The sequence below is a fragment of the Leptopilina heterotoma genome, unplaced genomic scaffold (assembly GCF_015476425.1).
Source record: "Leptopilina heterotoma isolate Lh14 unplaced genomic scaffold, ASM1547642v1 Lhet_85, whole genome shotgun sequence".
Taxonomy (NCBI): Eukaryota; Metazoa; Arthropoda; class Insecta; order Hymenoptera; family Figitidae; genus Leptopilina; species Leptopilina heterotoma.
The window spans coordinates 134,097-155,419 of record NW_025111189.1 but is presented as its reverse complement, the minus strand read 5'-3'; the positions used below and the strand labels follow the sequence as shown (position 1 = coordinate 155,419).

Genomic DNA, 21,323 nt, shown 5'->3' with positions numbered 1-21,323 from the left:
TTTTTCCCAGACGTAATAAAAATTCCCGGCTTTATTCTTTTTTTCTTCATTTGCTTTTTTCAAGGGGAGAAAAAGGACATGTAGAACGAAAATTTCAGAAACTACCAGCGAAAAGAACAAAATTTATTCTTCGCGTGACAATATATTCTCTATTTATTGAGAAACTATTTTCTTCTTTATATTGATTTATTATTTTATTTATAATTAAAATGATAATGAAATTGTTTTCTCATTTTTTTATTTACTAATTTTTTTACTAATTTGTTGTTTACTAATTTATTAAACTACTTCTTTATTTATTTACCTATATTCATTTACTCGATTGTAAATTTATTTACTTTTTATTTTTCAAATTTTTTAATTTACTTATTTTTCATTTACTTATTTAATAATTTACTTTTTTATTTTTTTCGCTAATTTATTTAATTACTTATTTATGTAAATGTTTACTTATTTTCTATTATTATTTACTTACTTTTTTTACTAATTTATTTACTTACATATTTATGTAAGTGTTTACTTATTTTCTATTTACTTACTTATTTACTTGCTACATTATTAATTTACAGGTTTTGTTTATTTAATAATATGTTAATTAACTTTCTTATTTGGTTAATAATTTATTTACTTACTTTTAACTTTATTCACTAATTTATTAATTTACTTATTTATTTATCTACTAAAATATTAATTTACTTTTTTATTTATTTGTTTATTTACTTATTTATTTATGTGTTTATTTACTTATTTATTTTCCTACATCATTATTCATCTAATGGTATGTTTATTTATTTACTTATTATTTTTTTTCACTGATTTATTAATTTATTTTTTCATTTATTCAGTCATTTTTTAACTTATTTACTTATTTTTTTACTATTTTATTAATTTACTTATGTGTTATATATTTGTTTACTCGTTTCTTAACCTTATTTATTTACCTGATGGTAAATTTTTTTTATTTACTTATTTATTTAGTTATTTTTTTTTAATAATTTACTTATTTATTAATGTATTAATTATTTATTAATTAATTATTAATTAATTTATTATTAATTTTTTTATTTACTTATTTATTTAGTTATTATTTTTTTAATAATTTACTTATTTATTAATGTATTAATTATTTATTTATTTACCTGATGATATGTTTATTTACTTATATATTTACCAATTTTTAATTTACTTATTTGTTTATTTACTAATTTACTTTTTATTTATTTACTAATTTATTTAAGTATTTTACTTATTAGTTTCTCCAATAATTTATTTATTTACAATTATTTACTCATTTTTAAAATTTATTTACTTATTTGTTTATTTACTACTTTAATAATTTTTTTAATTTACCTACTTACTTGCTTGATTGTGTGTTTATTTACTTATTTATTTACCAATTTTACAAATTTACATATTTGTTTATTAACGCATTTACTTTTAATTTACTTACTAATTTATTTAAGTATTTTACTTATTAGTTTCTCAAATAATTTATTAATTTACTTTTCTATTTATTTACAATGATTTACACACATTTTTAAAATTTATTTACTTATTTGTTTATTTACTGCTTTATTAATTTATTTTATTTATTTACCTACATATTTTTTATTTGATTGTATGTTTATTTACTACTTTATTAATTTTTTTTTATTTATTATTTACTTATTCTTTACTTGATTGTATGTTTATTTACTTATTTATTTACCAATTTTATAAGTTTACATATTTTTTTATTAACTCATTTACTCTTTATGTATTTACTAATTAACTAATTTACTTTGTTATTTAGTTATTAATTTATTTACATACTTACAAAAAAATTTTTTTTTTACTAATTTAATAATTTCCTTTTTTTACTTATATTTACTAATTTATTTACTTATTTTTTTTACTTACAGGTTTATTTTTTACTACTTTATTAAATTATTCTTTATTTATTTAACAATTTTTTAATTTACTCATTTGTTTATTTACTAATTTACTTACTTTTAACTTACATTTTTTTACTTACTTCTTTAATTATTTACTTAGCTATTATTTTACTAGTTTTTTAATTTACTTATTTATTATGCATTTGTTTACTACTTGCTTTACTTACTTATTTACTGAATGGTATGTTTATTAGTAATCTAGCATCAGATTCTTAAAATTCAAAATGGCGGATCCAATATGGCGGACGACTTTTTAAAAAATTGTTTAGATTTGCCTAAAACTCATTACTCGGGGGTTTTTGGGGTCGCTGATTACGAATCTGACATGAGATTTTTAAAATTCAAAATGGCGGATCCAATATGGCGGACGAATTTTTAAAAAATTGTTTAGATTTGCCTAAAACTCATTTCTTGGGGGTTTTTGGGGTCGCTGGTTACGAATATGGCAACAGATTTTAAAAATACAAAATGGCGGATCCAATATGGCGGACGACTTTTTGAAAAATTGTTTGGATTTGCCTGAAACTTATTACTCGGGAGTTTTTAGGGTCGCTGATTACGAATCTGACATCAGAATTTGAAAATTCAAAATGGTGGATCCAAAATGGCTGACGAAAATAAAAAATTGTTTAAATTTGCCTGAAACTCATTACTCGGGGGTTTTTGGGGTCGCTGATTACGAATTTGGCATCAGATTTTCAGAATTCAAAAAAATTGGAACAACCATTTTGAATATTAAAAATCTAATTCCAGATTAGTAATCAGTTACCCCGTAAATTCCCAAAATCCTTGTTAAAAATATGTAGCTCACCAAGAATTTAACAACAGTTTTGTTAAAAATATCTGCACGTTTACTAAACGTTTAGCAATCGTTAAAAAAAATCTGGATCTTTCTGATCCTGAGCGGCATAATTTCCTCCAACAAGCTCAAAAAAAAATAAAATAAAAATAAAAATACGCCAATTTTTATCGCATGAAGAGAAAAATAAATCCCCATTAAAATATGAAAACAAAATCCAAAAGGGACGATAATAAATTTGTGATTTTTTTTGAAAAAGTTTCATTTAAAATGAGAAAAATGTGCAAACTTACGATAATATAATATGCTTTTGGGATGATAATATAGCCGCTGCCGCAATGGATATTTCGTTCCCGTCTTCTTTCGGTCAATAACACGCTCTTGTAATACAGCGTGTAAACTTGTTATGGCTCGGATCGTTCGTGCCAATTCGTTTCTGCCAAAAATCGCCGGTCCAGGAACCTGGGCCAAGTTCAGTTCGCGGAATTAATGAAACGCGATGGGAAACCGGTTGACAGTCGGTTGCCTCGTGAGAGAGACCTGCGAGACACGGAAAGAGCACGTTAACCATCAAGACTCTTTTATGATCTTCTTTCACGGCACGAGACACAAAAAAAAGAGGCACACATATAGAATGAGAACAAAACAAAAAAAAATTCAGTATCGTTTAGACATTATTCAAAAAAAGGAATAGTTCAACATTTTTCCAATCTGCATTTTGGCGGGAAAATTGTTTATTTTACACTCAACTAAAATTGTTTTATCGTTAAAAAATAAAATTGGTTACTATATTTTAATTTGTTACAATGAAACAGTTTTGTTGATTTAAGTAAAACTTTGGTTCGTTTTAATGATTCAACTTCATTTGGTTAAAGAAAATTTTGATTTGAAGGTGTTTGTTCTCTCTAGATCTGAATTATAGTTAAAAATAAATAATATTTAGTAAAATTTTAACTGAATTTTTGCTTCAGCAGTAAGTAAAAAATAACTAATTAACAGTAGTATTTAATTAGTACTAATTTTCCATGAATTTCGATAAATTATAAGAAAATAGTCAAATTTGACTAAAATTGAATTAGTTACAAAAAATTTTACAAAAAATTTTGTTGACATAACAAAAATGTAAATTTTATTAATAGTCATTATTAAATAAGAGCAATCAAGCAAATTTAATTATTCAATTATTTATTTGAATTATTATCATAAATAATAAAATTCTTCGAGGAAATCAATTATTTTCTATTATACAATTTAATTCCTTAGAAGAATTTAATTATTTTTCAAATCATTAATAAAATGCTTCATAGAAATTCAATTATTTTCAAAATTTATAATAAAATTATGCAAAACAATTCAATTATTTTTATAAATAATAAAATTCTTCCTAAAAGTACAATTATTTTGAAAATAATTGTAATTGAATTTCTGAAAAGAATTTAATTAGTTTAAAATAATTAAATTTTAATTAATTAATTTTAAATTAATTATTTAAAATAATTAATTTCTGTTTAAAATATTTTTAAACAGAAATCCAATTATTTTCAAAAATTTTTAATAAAATTCTCCGGAAAAATTCAATTATATTTTAATTAAATTTCTCTAAAGAATTCAATATTGTTTTTAAAAATTTCAATAAAATTCTTAGAAAGAATTCAATTATTTAAATAAATATTTAAAAATTCTTTAAAAAATTGAATTATCTTCAATGAAATTTTAATTGAATCTCAAAAAGAATTTATTCGTTTTTTTTACATTTTAATGAAATTCACAACAGAAATTATAAAATTCAAAAATTTTTATTAACATGCTACGAAAAATTCAATTATTTTCAATACAATTTTAATTTGATTTTTCGAAAGATTTTAATATTGTTTTTAAAAATTTTAATAAAATTCTTAGAAAGAATTCAATTATTTAAATCAATATTGATAAAATTCTTTTTAAAAAATTCAGTAATTTTCAATAAAATTTTAATTGAATTTCAAAAAGAATTTAATCGTTTTTATTTTACATTTTAATGAAATTCCCGAAAGAAATTATTTTCAATACAATTTTAATCAGATTTTTCGAAAGAATTCAATATTTTTTTAAAAAATTTTAATAACATTCTTAGAAAGAATTCAATTCTTAAAATAAATATTGATAAAATTCTTTTTAAAAAAATTCAGTTATTTTCAATAAAATTATAATTGAATTTAAAAAAGAATTTAATTATTTTTTAACCTTTTTAATGAAATTCCCAACAGAAATTCAAAAATTCAAAAAATTTTATTAACATTCTTCGAAATAATAAAATTACTTTCAACACAATTTTATTTCGATTTCTCGAAAGAATTCAATATGGTTTTTAAAAACTTTAATAAAATAAATAAATAAATAAATAAATTATCTTAGAAAGAATTCAAGTATTTAAATAAATATTGATAAAATTCTTTAAAAAAATTCAATTATTTTCCATAAAATTTTAAAATTGAATTAAATTTCAAAAAGATTTAATCGTTTTATTAACATTTGAATGAAATTCCTAACAAAAATTCAAAAATTTTTATTAACATTCTTCAAAATATTTCAATTATTTTCAAAAATAATCAAATGCTTCGCCGAAATTCAATTATGTCAAATACAATTTCAATAAAATTTTTCGAAAGAATTTAATTATTTTTAAGCATTTTAACTAAATTCTTATCAGAAATTCAATATTTTCAAAATTTTTATTAAAATCCTAGGCAGAAATTCAATTATTTTAAAATTTAAATACAATTTAAATACAATTCTTTAAAAGAGTTCAATTCTTTACAAAAATAGGGATAAAATTCTTTATAAGAATTCCAATTTTTTAAACATTTTAATAAAATTCTTAACAAATTTTCAATTATTTTTAAAATTGATAATAATATTCTTTCATAGAATTCACAAATAATAAATGCAATTTAAATAAACTCTTTAGAAACTTTAAACATTTTAAGAAAATTCTTAACAGAAATTCAATTATTTTGAATACAATTTTAATTAAATTTCTCGAAAGAATTCAATTATTTTCAATACAATTTTAATAAAATTTCTCGAAAGAATTCAATATGGTTTTTAAAAACTTTAATAAAATAAATAAATAAATAAATTATCTTAGAAAGAATTCAAGTATTTAAATAAATATTGATAAAATTCTTTAAAAAAATTCAATTATTTTCCATAAAATTTTAAAATTGAATTAAATTTCAAAAAGATTTAATCGTTTTATTAACACTTGAATGAAATTCCTAACAAAAATTCAAAAATTTTTATTAACATTCTTCGAAATATTTCAATTATTTTCAAAAATAATCAAAATGCTTCGCAGAAATTCAATTATGTCAAATACAATTTCAATAAAATTTTTCGAAAGAATTTAATTATTTTTAAGCATTTTAACTAAATTCTTAACAGAAATTCAATATTTACAAAATTTTTATTAAAATTCTTCGCAGTCATTCAATTATTTTAAATAAAATTCTTCAAAAGAATCCAAATCTTCACCAAAAATACGAATAAAATTCTTTTTATGAATTCAAATTTTTTTATACAATTTTAATTCAATTTCTCGAAAGAATTTAATTATTTTTAACCATTTTAACTAAATTCTTTACAGAAATTCAATATTTTCAAAATTTTTATTAAAATCCTTCGCAGAAATTCAATTATTTTAAAATTTAAATACAATTTAAATACAATTCTTTAAAAGAGTTCAATTCTTTACAAAAATATGGATAAAATTCTTTATAAGAATTCAAATTATTTAAACATTTTAATAAAATTCTTAACAAATTTTCAATTATTTTTAAAATTGATAATAATTTTCTTTGATAGAATTCACAAATAATAAATACAATTTAAATAAACTGTTCAAAAAATTTAAACATTTTAATGAAATTTTTAACAGAAATTCAATTATTTTCAAAAATAATAAAATTTTTCGTTGAAATTCAATCGTTTTTAATACAATTTTAATAAAATTTCTCAAAAGAATTTAATTATTTCTAGAAACAATAAAATTCTTCGAAACAATTCAATTATTTCTAGAAATAATAAAATTCTTCGAAAACAATTCAGTTATTTTTAGAAATGGATAGAAAATTTTATGCAAAAATTAAATTTTTTGAAATTTCAAATTCTTTTTACTAATTATAGCTACTTAATATTATTTAAATTTACAACTCGACGAAATTTTCACTCATATTAATTATTTATAATCTAATTATTATTGTTACGATTATTATTAACCTTTTTTCTTATTAACCTATAATTATTATTAATATATTATTAAAATTTACCACTCGGAGATATTTTTACACTTATTAAATATTATTAATTAACTTTATTAATTAAATATTTTTGATAGAAAAAATGCAATGTCACTTATTCAAATAATATTTTTATATACTTTGTAAACAAGGGTAATTTTATTATTTAGTAAAAATAATTAACAGTAAACCTATTAGTAAAAATAAATAAAAAAGAAGAATTTCTATTCTGCTTGTAAATGATCGAGATTGAATCAATATTTCAATAAATTTTTCTGGTGATTGGTTGTGCAATGCTCTCTTTCTTTCTCTCTCTCAAGGAGAAAGAAAACCTTGAAAGATGATTGGGAAGTGCTTTCAATCACGATCAGGAAATCGATTAACAACCTTTAACAGAATGCGTGAGGGAATTTTTTTTCTCCCTTTTTTTTCCTTATTTGTTTCATAAGACATAAACATTCTTGGTTACTTGGTCAGTGACCCAATGATTCTGACTAGAATTTTTTTCCCTGCGATTTTTTCCAGTAATTGTTCATATGTCATATTTCAGGTTCAGGTACAAAAATTTCTTTCGTTTTTTTTTTTTCTGTTTTGGATTATAAATGCGGAAACCGCGGAAACTAATGTTTAGGTGCATTTTTTAAGCCCCAGAGGGAAACCAGTTTTTCATTTCGTGACAAAATGTCACGAATGTTGTGATAAAATTTTTCTATGCTGTTTGATGAACTTTCACTTTCTTTTACTATATTCTTATTTATTTTGCCATCTCTTCGGTGGATAGAAAACTAAGTGGAGTTTTGGCAAAGAAGATTATTTGAAAAAAAAAAAAATGGGAAAGTCTTCACAAAAAGGAACTAAAAATTTTGCTAATATTGCGTGAAATTTGTAGCTGTTTCAGGTAAAATTTTTTTTCCTTGAAATAATAAATTAAATTCGAAAAATTATTTAAACTTATCCATTTTTTAAATACTCAAACAAATAACGAAAAATTAAGTTAACAATTAAAGTAAAAATAATATTTCTGATAACGAGAAAAAAATAAAAAAATCAGAATTAAAGATTCAATTTTTCAAAAAAAAAAAAAAAAAAAAAAAAAAAAATTTGATTGACAACTTCCGCTCCTCGATGCTTATAGTTGGGAATGTTAAATTGAAATGTTTGTTTTTTCTTGAACGAAGCATAATAGACTCATGAGATATGATGTGTCGAGTCAAGAACAATTTAATGTAACTAATAAGTCGTATTTAACTTAATTGATACTTTTTTCTTGCCTTCTCTCCCTCATCATCATTGAGACGAGATGCGACCGTCATTCAATTCTCGTTTATTACAAAAATACTCTCGTGCATTTACTATATATATCAAAAGATATCTATATAATGAACTGGGTCATCGCTCAATTTTTTCTTCTCCTCATTTTCTTTATTACACATTTCACTTTCATCAAGTACGAGCAATTAATTGTTCATTCAATTGTCTACTGAATTTATTTATTTCATTTCATTTATAATTTAACAAAATTTAATATATTCTAAAAAAATTCTAAAAAATTTTATTCAAAATTTAAAATTATCCAAAAGAATTCAATTATTTAATAAATAATTTACTTTTGTAATTAAATAATTGAATTTTCATAGAATTTTATAATAAACATTGATTTAAAAATTAATTTTAATTAAAATTTTAGATAATATTTGAATATGAAAATAATTTTCAAGGAGTAACAGTAAAAACATTCTTATATAATATAAAATAATTATTTTATCTTTCGAACATCTTTAATTATTATAAAAAATAAAAAAAAGAAATGTTGTTTGAAATGTTGTTTCATGTTTTATAACAATATTTTTAAACTTGATTAATTTCAAAAAGGTTTGAATTTGAAATTTTTGAAAATCTTAATTCTTACGGAAAAATAATAATAATTAAATATTTAAAAAGAAATTATTATTTTCAATTAATTTTACAATCGAAAAATTAAATCTGACTACTAAAAAACTCGTTTTAGTCGATTCAAAAAATCCCAAAAATTTAATTCTGTATTTCCCTGAAATTTTCCTGATTATTTCGATAAAAAATATTCACTGTTTTTCTTGTTCTGAGAATAACTTCAATTTTAAATTTTTATCAAATTCAATTATTTTCTAACTTTTTAGTTGGAAAATTAAAATTTTTAGTTCAAAAATTTGATTATTTGTAAAAATAAAAATAATTTTTGAAAGTAAAAAAATAAATTTTTTTCAAAATATAAAATTCATTTCAATTTAATTTGACAAAAGTTCCAATTAATTCGAAATTTAAATAAACATTTTTTATTATTAAGAAAATTTCCTTATATTCAAAAAAATTTAATTAAAATTTTTCAAAAGATTAATTTTTTTATAATTTCTAAATTAAATTATTTTTACTGGAATAATTTTTGTTCAATAAATATATATAAAGACTTATTTATTTCCTCCCTGGAATTAATATTTAAAATAATTTTAATTTAAAATCCTCTTGAAATTTATCTATTTCTAAAAATTCATATTATAACGAATTTTTTAATCTGAATTTGTGACTGAAATTAATTTTCAAATCAATTTTTATTAGAAAGTTCCACAAGAATTCACTTATTTAAATATAAAAATAAATAAATAATAGAATTATTGATAATTTCTTAAAATTTAATAAGAATTTTAACAACATTTTTAAAAATAATTAAATTCTCAAACATTTTCTTAAAAAAAATTGATTTTGTTAAAAATTTGTAATTAATAATTTTATTATTATAAAGTTTACGAAAACATTGTTAAAAAAAATTGAATTCTTTTGAAGAGTTTTATTACTGATTTCTCGAAAATAATTAAATTTGTTACTAAATTCTTTAAATCTATTAAAAATAAACTAATTTTTTTTTAAAAATTTTAATTGAAAATTTAGTTTTTATGTAAGTTTTGAAATTAATTAAATTTTTACAAAAAATTTCTCGCAAGTTTTTAAAATAATCGTTTTTGTTAAAAATTGTAAACAAAAAATAATATTAAAATTTTTTTAAAATAATTGAATTCCTCCTAAGAATTTATTCATTAATAAAAATAGTAAAATTTTTGTGTAAAATTAAAATTTTTGAAAATAATTAAATTCTTTTGGCGAATTTCTTTAAATCTTTTAAAAATAATGTAGTTTTTTCTAATAATTTTAAATTAAAATTTATAAAATACTTATATTATTTTTTAAAATAATTCAATTCTTGCGAAAGATTTTCAAAAAATATTTGAAATTTTGAATTGTTTTATTTTTCAATTCAATTAATTTATAAAAATAAAAAAAATTTATAAATAAATAGATGTAAAAAAGTCAAATAAATAAAATAAAAGTTGTAATATATTTATTGTTTACTATTTATAATATAAATAATTATTATTATAACAATTCTAAAAAATAAACTATTTTTTCATAATTTTTCATTGACTAATAACAAAATTTTCCAAAAAAAAGAAAACCTTTTCAAAACAGATCAAATTTGAGTAAAAAAAATGACTTAAATTCCCACGGTCGAACTGTTCCTCCAGAAACTTCTTTTGTTATATTTCTTTTTCTTCTTTCTTTTTACTGTACTCGAAGTGTCATTCTTCGTGGGTTTTTCTTTTTTTTCTTGTTTTTTTTTTTTTTTTTTTTTTTTTTTTTTAAATTGGATTCACGGTCAGCAAAAGCTACTGCGGGAACGAGTTTGCAAAGTGAGAGAGGCGAATATATATCCCACGGGGAAAAAAAAAGATTGCACAATGAGCAGAAACCGTTAAATTTGTTATTTTTTCAAAACTTGACCAAATTAGAACGGAAAAATTAAAAGGTTTTCATGGGAAGAATGAAAGTTTATGAATTACTTTTTAGAAATTGAAATGTGTTTGCAAAATCTTTTGTTTAACGACAACAAAGCATCGTTAAGAAGTGCATGGAATAAAAAAAGTAAAAAATTTTTTTTTACTAACAACTAAATCCGAAAAATGGAAAATTAGTTAATTGGAATAAAATAAAATATAGAGATAATGTAACATCTCTATAAATTTAAACTAGTAAAAATGTTTACTAATTTTAATTAGTGACTGACTTTACGGTTTGAAGTTAGTAAATTTTACTAATAAACAATTATTTCTATTAATTTATTGGTAAAATTTACTAATCAAAAAGCAAAAATTGAGTCACTGATTTAAATTATAAAAACATTTTTACTAATTCAAATGTAGAGAGATGAAAAATATATAACCGAAGTAATAAAAAAAATAAAAAAATAATATAACAGAAATAATATAATACAGAAAATAATATAATGTAAAAATAATAAAATGTACAAAATAATATAAAACAAAAAACTGGAACAGAAATAATATAATTAAAAAAAAAATAACAGAATTTAGAAACAATAAATTTCTAACTGTATTTAAATTCAATAAGTATAATTCAATATTATAATTAATAATATTAGCCCTAAACTAAATAATTTGGTAATTAATATTAACATAAAATATCAATTTGTTACTTTGTATTATGTCAATATACATTATTTAATATTAATAAGATTATGTAAAGTATAAATAAGAGCAAAATTAATATTATCACGAAATGTGTGACAGTTTTTGTCTAATGTCTCAACAAAATATTTCCGCGATCGATTTTTCAATTATAACGACAATTTAATTACTCTTGCCCTGTGCGTGTTTTAAAAACAAGAAAAATATTTCAAAGGCTTTAGTATTCAACCTTGAACTTAATTTTCTTCTAAAATTTTAATTACACTTTTATTTCACATCATGAATTCATTCTATCACCAGATTTGTTATATATTTTTAATGTTAGATTTGTCAAGTAAAATTAATTTGTAAATATATTAATATTAATAAATAGTAATTAGATAACAAATATATTTTATGCAAATTCTAATTTCTTATAGATTTTTACAAACATTTTTTTAAACAATTGAATTCTGTTTGGAATTTTTTTTTTAAATACTTAAGTTTTACAAAGAATTCTATTAAAGTTCAATTAAAGTTCTATTAAAGTCTTTGTGGTATTTTATTAAATTTTTTTGAAAATAATTGAATTCCTAAATAGCATTTTATTATTTATGAAAATAATTGAATTCTTGCAAAAGATTTTGTTGGAATTTTTTTTAAATTGAATTATTGCGAAGAGATTTATTAAAAATTTGTAAATAATTGAATTCCTGTTCAATTTATTAATATTTTATGAAAATAATTAAAGTTTTGCGTAGTATTTTATTAATTTTTTTTTTTCAATAATTGAATATTCAATTGGAAAAATTTATTAAAATATTATAGATATTAAAAATCATTGAATTGAGGAAAATTTTTGAAAATAATTGAAATTTGGCCAAGAATTTTGTTAAAATTTTTTTAAAATAATTGAAAGTGAAAATTTATTACTTTTCAAAATAATTGAATTCTTGTGATCAATATTGTTATTTATGAAAATAATTGAATTTTACAAAGAATTTTATTAAAATGCCTAAAAATAATTGAATTTTTTGGATTAATTTTGTTATTTATCGACATAATTGAAATCTTTCGAAGAATTTTATGTGAATAATTGAATTCTTGAGAAGAATTTTATTAAAATCTAAAAAAATAATTGAATTATTTCAAAAAAAATTGATTAAAATTGTAGGTATTTAAAATAATTGATTTCTTTCGAACAATTTTATTAAAATATTTAAAAATAATTGAAATCCTGTGAAAATTTCTAAAATTTTTGTAAATAATTGAACTCTTTCCAAAGAGCAATTCCCGTAAAATTATATTAAAAATAATTGAAATCCTGCGATGAATTTTATTATTTATGAAATTAATTAAATAGTTGCTGAGAATTTTATTAAAAGTTTCAAAAATAATTGAATTCCTGCAAAGAATTTTATTATTTATGAAAATAATTGAATTCCTTCAAAGAATGTTATTATTTATGAAAATAATTGAATTATTGAGAAAAATTTTATTAAAAATATTAAATTTTATTTAAAAAAAATTGAATTTCTGTAAAAAATTTTTCTATTTTTGAAAATAATTGAATTCTTCATAAGAATTTTATAAACATTCTTTTGAAGAATTAATTTTTTCGAAAAATAATAAATATTATGAAAATTGTATTAAAAATAATTGAAATTCTTCGATGAGTTTTATTATTTATGAAAATAATTGAATTCTTGCTTAGAATTTTATCAAAATTTTTTTTAAAAAATTGAATTTCCATGAAAGTGTTATTATTAGTGAAAGTAATTGAATTATTGCGAAAGAATTGTATGAAAATTTTGTTAATTGATTTTTTCGAAATAATTGAATTGAAAATTTTACTAGAACGACAAAAATTCATGTACTCTATATGCTTTATTTCGTTTGTGAGAGAATTTTCATGCCGTCTAGGCGGCAATTTTGCGAACTGTATTGGCGCGAAATTCAAAAAAGAAAAAATTTAATCAGTAAATATTAATATGTTTATTTATTTTTTTTTATTTTATTTATAATATATTAATAATATTTGTGCCCTGACCTTGTGAAAAGGACTTTAACGTCAAAATAATAATTAAAATTTGTTTAATAAAATATTTTAAAATAACTGAAAATTATCGATAAAATATTATTTTCTTTTCTTATTGCAATGAACTTTTTCTCCTTTCTAGTTCCGTTTGTAGACAATTATTTAAAATATTATAAAAAACATGTTATAACTTTTTTTTTCGCATGTAAATTATTTATTTCTGTGATAAGCATCAAGAAACATTTCCTTCCCATCTGAAGGTGTCCAGATGAATTATTAGTGTTCTTTGCACGATACTACGCATCCGGGATCGATTTCAAGATTGAAAACAGTGGACGTGTCTTGATTCGCGTCGATTACATTCAACATTGCTAAATTGAATGTGTCATGAACGTGCAACATTATTAAGCGGATATCCGATGTCAGGGTTCCGTTTTTTCATTTTAAAAATAACTTTCATTTTTTTTAAATTTATAAATAAATATATTTAATATTTAATAATATCATGAAGCTTTACAACATGATGCAGAATTATTCGGAACGAATTCAAGATCGTGTAAAAACATACTATTTGCCTCGCGTTTTGCAAAAAAAAAAAGAAAGAAAAGATAAAAATGTTTATAATAAAAAATTTGATAAAAAAATATCTGCAAGCGACAATTTTTTTTGTTCATTTCTACATTTTTTTAGTATAGAAAAAATATATTTTCTGTAAAAAAAATTTAGAAACAAAAAAAAAATAATAGGAAAAATATTATGAGTAAAACAAATAGAAAAAATAATTAATTATATCTATAAATAAATAAATGAGAATTAGAATTGTAAAAACTTTCTATTCAGAATGTATAATTAAAATTAAATTAATTGAAACGGAAAAATAAATAAATAAAAGTGAAAAAATCAAATGAATATACATCAATTTTTTCTTTCTTTTCTCTAATTTTATTTATTAATAATTATTAAAAAATATTTATTATTGTAATTTGCAATATTATTTATTTTATAACTAAAACGAAACAATTTTATGTCATCACAATCCATATACTCTTCTCACTTCATTTTGTTTGTGAGAGAATTTTCATGCCATCTGGGCGGCAATTTAATGTACTATTGGCGCGAAATTCAAAAAAGAGAAAAATTTGATTGTAAATAATGTATAATTTTCTTAAATGAATAAATAATTATAATTACCTGTAAGAAGATAATTGTAAAAATTTATATCTATCATTTACTAGAATTCATTAAAAAATTCTACAAAATAATTTTTGTAAAATTAGTAAAATTAGTAAAATTAGTAAATAAAATTTTCGACTGAGTAAATATTTATTTTTTACACGTTTTGTTAGAATGTAAGAAAATTATTTGTTAACAAATAAACATATGTAACAAGCACACATTTTTAAAATACGCGATAAAAATAAAATAAAGGGAAAAACAAAAAAAAAAGAAAAAATTTTAAATAAACAAAAAATTCATTTTTGCATTAAAATAAGAAATTTAGTTCTTGGAAAAAAAATTAAAGTTTAAGTAATATTTTTAATTGGAAACAAATTATACTACAGATATTTGAAATATAACTACATCTTTGACTTCAACAATTATTTTCTTTTCAATTTACAATATAAAAGATTATTTGCCCATTTAAAAATAATTACAACCTTGGACTGAACATAATTAACCAAACAATTCTCTAATCATTTTACTAAAATTATCCATTTTTTCCTTATTTCTTGGACTATATATATGAGAGAAAAGAAAAGTGCAGAATTTAAAAATAGAAAAAGTCTTCTTGAAAAATATAACAGTAATCCAAAAAATCCAATATGAAAGTATTAATTATTGCTTGTGTGACAATTTTGACCATTATTTCCATGGCTCAAAGCGCTACTAATAACGGTAAGTTTGTTGTATTTCTTTTTTTTTAATTAAAAAAAAAAATTTGCAATTTCTGTAAAATTGAATAGTTGCAAAAAATTTTATTAAAATTTTCAATTGAAATCCTGAGAAGAATTTTATTATTTATGAAAATAATTGAATTATTACGAAGAAATTTATAAATAAATTTGTAAACAATTGAATTCCTGTTAAATTTGTTATTATTTTATGAAAATTATTAAAATTTTGCGTAGTATTTTATTAATTTTTTTTTCAATAATTGAATTTCGGAGAAAAATTTAATTATTTTTAAAGAAGTTTGCAAATATTCCAAGTTCAAATAAAAATTTTTAAAAATAAAGTGATAAATTGATATTTAAAGTATAACATATGAAATATTTCTAAAATATTCTGCTACATTTGTTTCATATTTGATTAAAATTCTTATTCTTATAATTTAGTTCAACAAAATGCCGATGTTCCAACACCAGAGTAATATAAAGTAATCAACTTGAACGACAGCTGATGTATTGTGCAAAATGAATTGATTATTAATAAAGCTGATAAAAGTAAATTCAACAAAATATTTTTCTATTATTTCGAAACAAGATTTTAAATAATCTACCCAAGTGGGAAAATATTTTTTAAAAATTAATAAAAATACTAAAATTTGAAAAAAAAAATTTGTAAGTAATTATAATATCAAGAAATTCTATAGTGAATATAGATTTAATATTTACACCATTGTTATTTTCCAGATATTAATTAATTTTATATTATTAATATCAATATAATTACTGTTTAAACTTTTCCTTATTTGAATTTCGCGCCAATAAAGTTCGTCAAATTGCCGCCTAGATGGCATGAAAATTCTCTCACAAACGAAATAAAGCAAATGTAAAATTGTTTCGTTTCAGTTATTTTTAATGGATAAAATTAAAAAAAAATAAAGTGGGGGAAAAATAGATTATTCTATTTATATTAAAATTATTAATCCATTTTTTTTTACTTTTATATATTTATAGACATAATATATTATGAAAATAAAAAAAAAATCTCTTTGTTAACAAAAATTATAGATTACATAAGAACACGTAAAGAAAATAAATAAATACTAATAAAATTAAACAAAAAGAAAAAAAAATTAAAGTAAACAAAACTGTTTTTGTATTAATGTTATAAAATATTTTCAAAGTACAAAGAAAATTGTGAAAAAGTATAATATATATTTCTAGCAAAATCGCTAATTATTTAACGAACAATATACTCCAAGGTTTGTAATTATTTTCAATGGAGCAAATAAATTTCATTTTTAAAATGAAAAAGAAAATAATAAGTTATATTTAAAATTACACTTTTTTTCTTATCTCTTGGACTTTATATATAAGAGAAAAACGTTCAGAGAATTAGAAGAGTAAAAGAGTTTTCGAAAAATACAACAATAATCAAAAAATTCAACATGAAAGTATTTATTATTGCTTGTGTGACAATTTTGACCATTATCTCAATGGCTCAAAATGTTGTTGCTAATAATGGTAAGTTTATTGTTATTTTTTTCAAAGTAAAAAAAATTTTATTTCACGTTCAAAAGTATACACAGTAAAGTAAAAAATTTAATTATTTTTCTTTCTATGATATAGCTCAAGCCCCGAACTATCAACAACAGAATAAAAAATAACATAATCAACGACAATTTATGTGTCATTTAAAATGAATTGATTATTAATAAAAAGTTATAACATCAAATAATAAAACATTTCTATTTTATTCAAAACTCATGAACCTTATTCTGTTTCTGTAATTTCTTTGCCTATTTTACAATATTTCCAAAGCTTATTTTTTTTAAATTTATTGTTTTGGTCATTTATTATTTGTTTTACAATAAAATTTTAAAAAAAGACGTATTATGAAATTTTTCTTCGTTTTTTTAGATCAACTTTTTTTCTAAAAAAAAATAGTGATTCTTAATTTTCAAGCAAGCTTTTGAGGAAAAGTTATTAAAGTTTTTTTATTTAAAGACAAGTATGTAAAGTAAAAAATTTGCTACTTTAGACAAAAATATTGTTTCAATATTCAGTTTTTAAAAACAACAAAGTTATGCACGAATTAACAAAAAATGTTCATATGAATTGAATGTATCACTGCTTCCCAAAGGGTTAAATATTGATTAATTCTTGTATCAAGTTGATGTTAATATTTTCTGATTAATTCATTAATTTGCATTTTTGGTACCTAATTCTAATTTCAATTTTATCATAAAAGTTGAAAAAAAATAGGAATTTTAAATCTAAAATTTAAAAGTTCAAATATTTTTATACCTATATAGAAATTAAAATATTGATACCTATAATAATCATTTTCATTCTACTTCCCCAGTAGCAGTATGTTCCAGTAACATTGTACACATTGAATAAGTAAAGTGTATTTGAAGAGCCCAAAAATAATGAAGCTATAAATGCCATAAAACAGAAGAACAAATATTGAATTTTAAGAAATTCGGTTTTTTGAATTTTTGATAATTTTTAATAATTTGAAATGTTTAACCAAAGGACTGAGATAAAAATTTGGGTAAAGTGTTTTTGAAGAGCACAAAAATAATGAAGCAAAATGAAATAAATCAGAAGAAAAAATGTTGAATTTTAAAAAATTCGGTTTTTTGAATTTTTGCTAATTTTCCACAATTTTAGATTTTTTACCAAAAGGTGAAGACTATTAAATAAGTAAAGTATTTTGGAAGAGCACAAAAATAATGAAGCTAAATGCCATAAAAAAGAAGGAAAAATGTTGAATTTTAAGAAATTCGGTGTTTTAAATTTTTGATAATTTTTAATAATTTTAAATTTTTAACAAAAAGACTGAGATAAAAATTTGGGTAAAGTGTTTTTGAAGAGCCCAAAAATAATGAAGCTAAATGCCATAAAACAGAAGAAAAAATGTTGAATTTTAAAAAATTCGGTTTTTTGAATTTTTGATAATTTTTAATATTTTAATAATTTTAAATTTTTAACCAAAGGGTGGAGACTATTAAATAATTAAAGTATTTTTGAAGAGCCCAAAAAAAAATGAAGGTAAATGCCATAAAAGAGAAGAAAAATTGCTGAATTTTAAGAAAATCGGTTTTTTGAATTTTTGCTAATTTTTAATAATTTCAAATTTTTTACCAAAGAGTGGAGACTATTGAGTAAGTAGAGTATTTTTCAAGAGCACAAAAATATTGAAGCTAAATGCTATAAAAAAGAAGGAAAAATGTTAAATTTTAAGAAAATCGGTTTTTTGAATTTTTGCTAATTTTCCATAATTTTAGATTTTTTACCAAAGGGTGGAGACTATTGAGTAAGTAAAGTATTTTTTAAAAGCACAAAAATAATGAAGCTAAATGCCATAAATGAGAAGAAAAAATGTTGAATTTTAAAAAATTCGGTTTTTTGAATTTTTGATAATTTTTAATATTTTAATAATTTTAAATTTTTAACCAAAGGGTGGAGACTATTAAATAATTAAAGTATTTTTGAAGAGCCCAAAAAAAAATGAAGGTAAATGCCATAAAAGAGAAGAAAAATTGCTGAATTTTAAGAAAATCGGTTTTTTGAATTTTTGCTAATTTTTAATAATTTCAAATTTTTTACCAAAGAGTGGAGACTATTGAGTAAGTAGAGTATTTTTCAAGAGCACAAAAATATTGAAGCTAAATGCTATAAAAAAGAAGGAAAAATGTTAAATTTTAAGAAAATCGGTTTTTTGAATTTTTGCTAATTTTCCATAATTTTAGATTTTTTACCAAAAGGTGGAGACTATTCAATTATTAAAGTATTTTTGAAGAGCCCAAAAATAATGAAGCTATATGCCATAAAAGAGAAGAAAAATTGCTGAATTTTAAGAAATTCGGTGTTTTAATTTTTTGATAATTTTTAATAATTTTTTATTTTTTAACTATTCAATTGTGGTGGAGACTATTCAAATAGTAATATTTTCATTATATTTTAATATCACAGCTAGTAATAAATATTATGAAAACTTTATTTTAAATAATTGAATTCTTGTGTAAAACTTTATTTGTGAAAATAATTGAATTTTTCGATTAATTAATTTTAAATAGTTTTAAAAATAATTGAAATTCTTCATTAAGTTTTATTATTCATGAAGATATTTGAATTCTTGCTATTTTATCAAACTTTTTTTTAAAAATTGAATTTCCATGAAAAATGGTATTATTAGTGAAAGTAATTGAATTATTGTTAAGAATTGTATAAAAATTTCGTTAAATAATTGATTTTTTCGTAATTTTTTTGATAATGCTTTTAAAGTAATTGAATTCTTGTGGAAATTTTATTATTTATGAAAGTAATTGAATATTTTGAATGAATTTTATCAATTTAAAAGTTTGTAAAAATAATTGAATCATTTTAAAGAATTTGATTATAATTTTTTTAAAGTTTTTTGATTTCTAGTATTAGCCAATTTAAAGTATAGTGGAAATTGTAAAAAAGAACAGAAATATTAGCTTTAAGTGAATGAAATATAAAAAAGTACCCAAATATTAACGTAAAAAAGTACTAAATAGTATAGGGTTTTACTAGATGAGTTCGAAGCCTAATGCTTGATGCTTGGGCTTGATAGAAAAAAATATTTAATGTTAAAAATTTAATTTCCAAACTGAAGTGGGTACCAGTTTGAACTCCATATGAAAAGTGTTTTTGTACTTTATTAAAACCCGTAAAGAATTTTCCCTCTGGAATAGCGATATTCTCGCTCTACTCCTCAAAAGAGCATAAAATTTAGCAAGAAGAATATACTTGAACCCACATAGTGGGTTTCTCTCGCGGTTTACGATTAGTCGCGCGCGTTTAATATTATACGAAACGAAATAATACTCACACACATAACAGATAAATGTAAATGTAAATGTAAATGTAAAATTTATAAATGTATGTTGTATAGTGAAGAGATAAAACATTGCGGTGTTGGTACTCTTTACATTTTCTACTAGCCTGGTATAACGTCGATCAAGACGTTTGCGCAAATCGCGTGTTGCGGGCACGCGTACTGAGGGGCTTTTCAGAATATCTCTTTGTCTGACCGTCTTTCACATGAGATGGCAAAACAAAACTTGTTGGTACAATGACCGAGAATCGGCACCGTAAACTAACCGTATAAGATAATCACGATAATCATCAGGTATAATCGCAACAAAAATTCCTGTTACTTTTTTTTTCTCTTCTCTTCACTTCTCTTCTCTCTTCTTCTGTTTTTTTGTTTCATTTTTTCGAAAAAAAAGGTCAGTCCAACAGAAACATCTTTTATACGCTCGCACAAGTTTATTGTCTTTTTATGAGAGCTAAACACCTTCTTAAACATGCCTCACACATATCTTGTTTATAGTGTGAAAATTCTCGAGATTTTCATTTAAACTTCATTATATCTTCTCTTTTACTGTGTTTTAAACAGAATTTTTTATAATTTTCAAAAATTCTTCTTTATTAAAATAAAAATTAGTTTTATTTATTTATGAAAATAATTGAATTATTATAAAAAAATTTCTAAATAATTGAATTCTTGTAAAATTTTTATTATTTAAGAAAATAATTAAATGTTTGGGTAGAAATTTATTAAACATTTTTTTTTAATTATGCGCGCGGAATATGATATTCAATTTATTATTATTGTGCAAATTACATAATTTTTTATTTTCAAATACAAACTAACAATTCAATTATTCTTTTAAACAGTAAAATCTTTGCAAAAATTCAATTTTGAATAAAATTTCACGAAAAAATTCAATTTTTTTTTTAATTCGTTAAACAATTTTTCAAAATCATTGAATTATTTTCTAAATAATTGATATAATTCTTCGCAAAAATTCAATTATTTTCGACAAAATTTTAATAAAATTTCACGAAATAATTCAAA

The 21,323-nt window shown here is 20.2% G+C and overlaps 1 protein-coding gene and 1 long non-coding RNA gene across 3 annotated transcripts in view; both read left to right on the top strand.

The window, feature by feature from the left end:
- LOC122511507 (uncharacterized protein DDB_G0284459-like) overlaps positions 1-21,323 on the top strand; it is a 150,559-nt gene that overhangs the window by 41,390 nt on the left and 87,846 nt on the right. The gene's annotated exons all lie outside the window — the stretch shown is intronic.
- On the top strand, positions 15,320-15,995 carry LOC122511510. The gene is made up of 2 exons (XR_006302525.1): positions 15,320-15,437; positions 15,878-15,995. It is a non-coding gene; the product is annotated as an uncharacterized LOC122511510 (long non-coding RNA).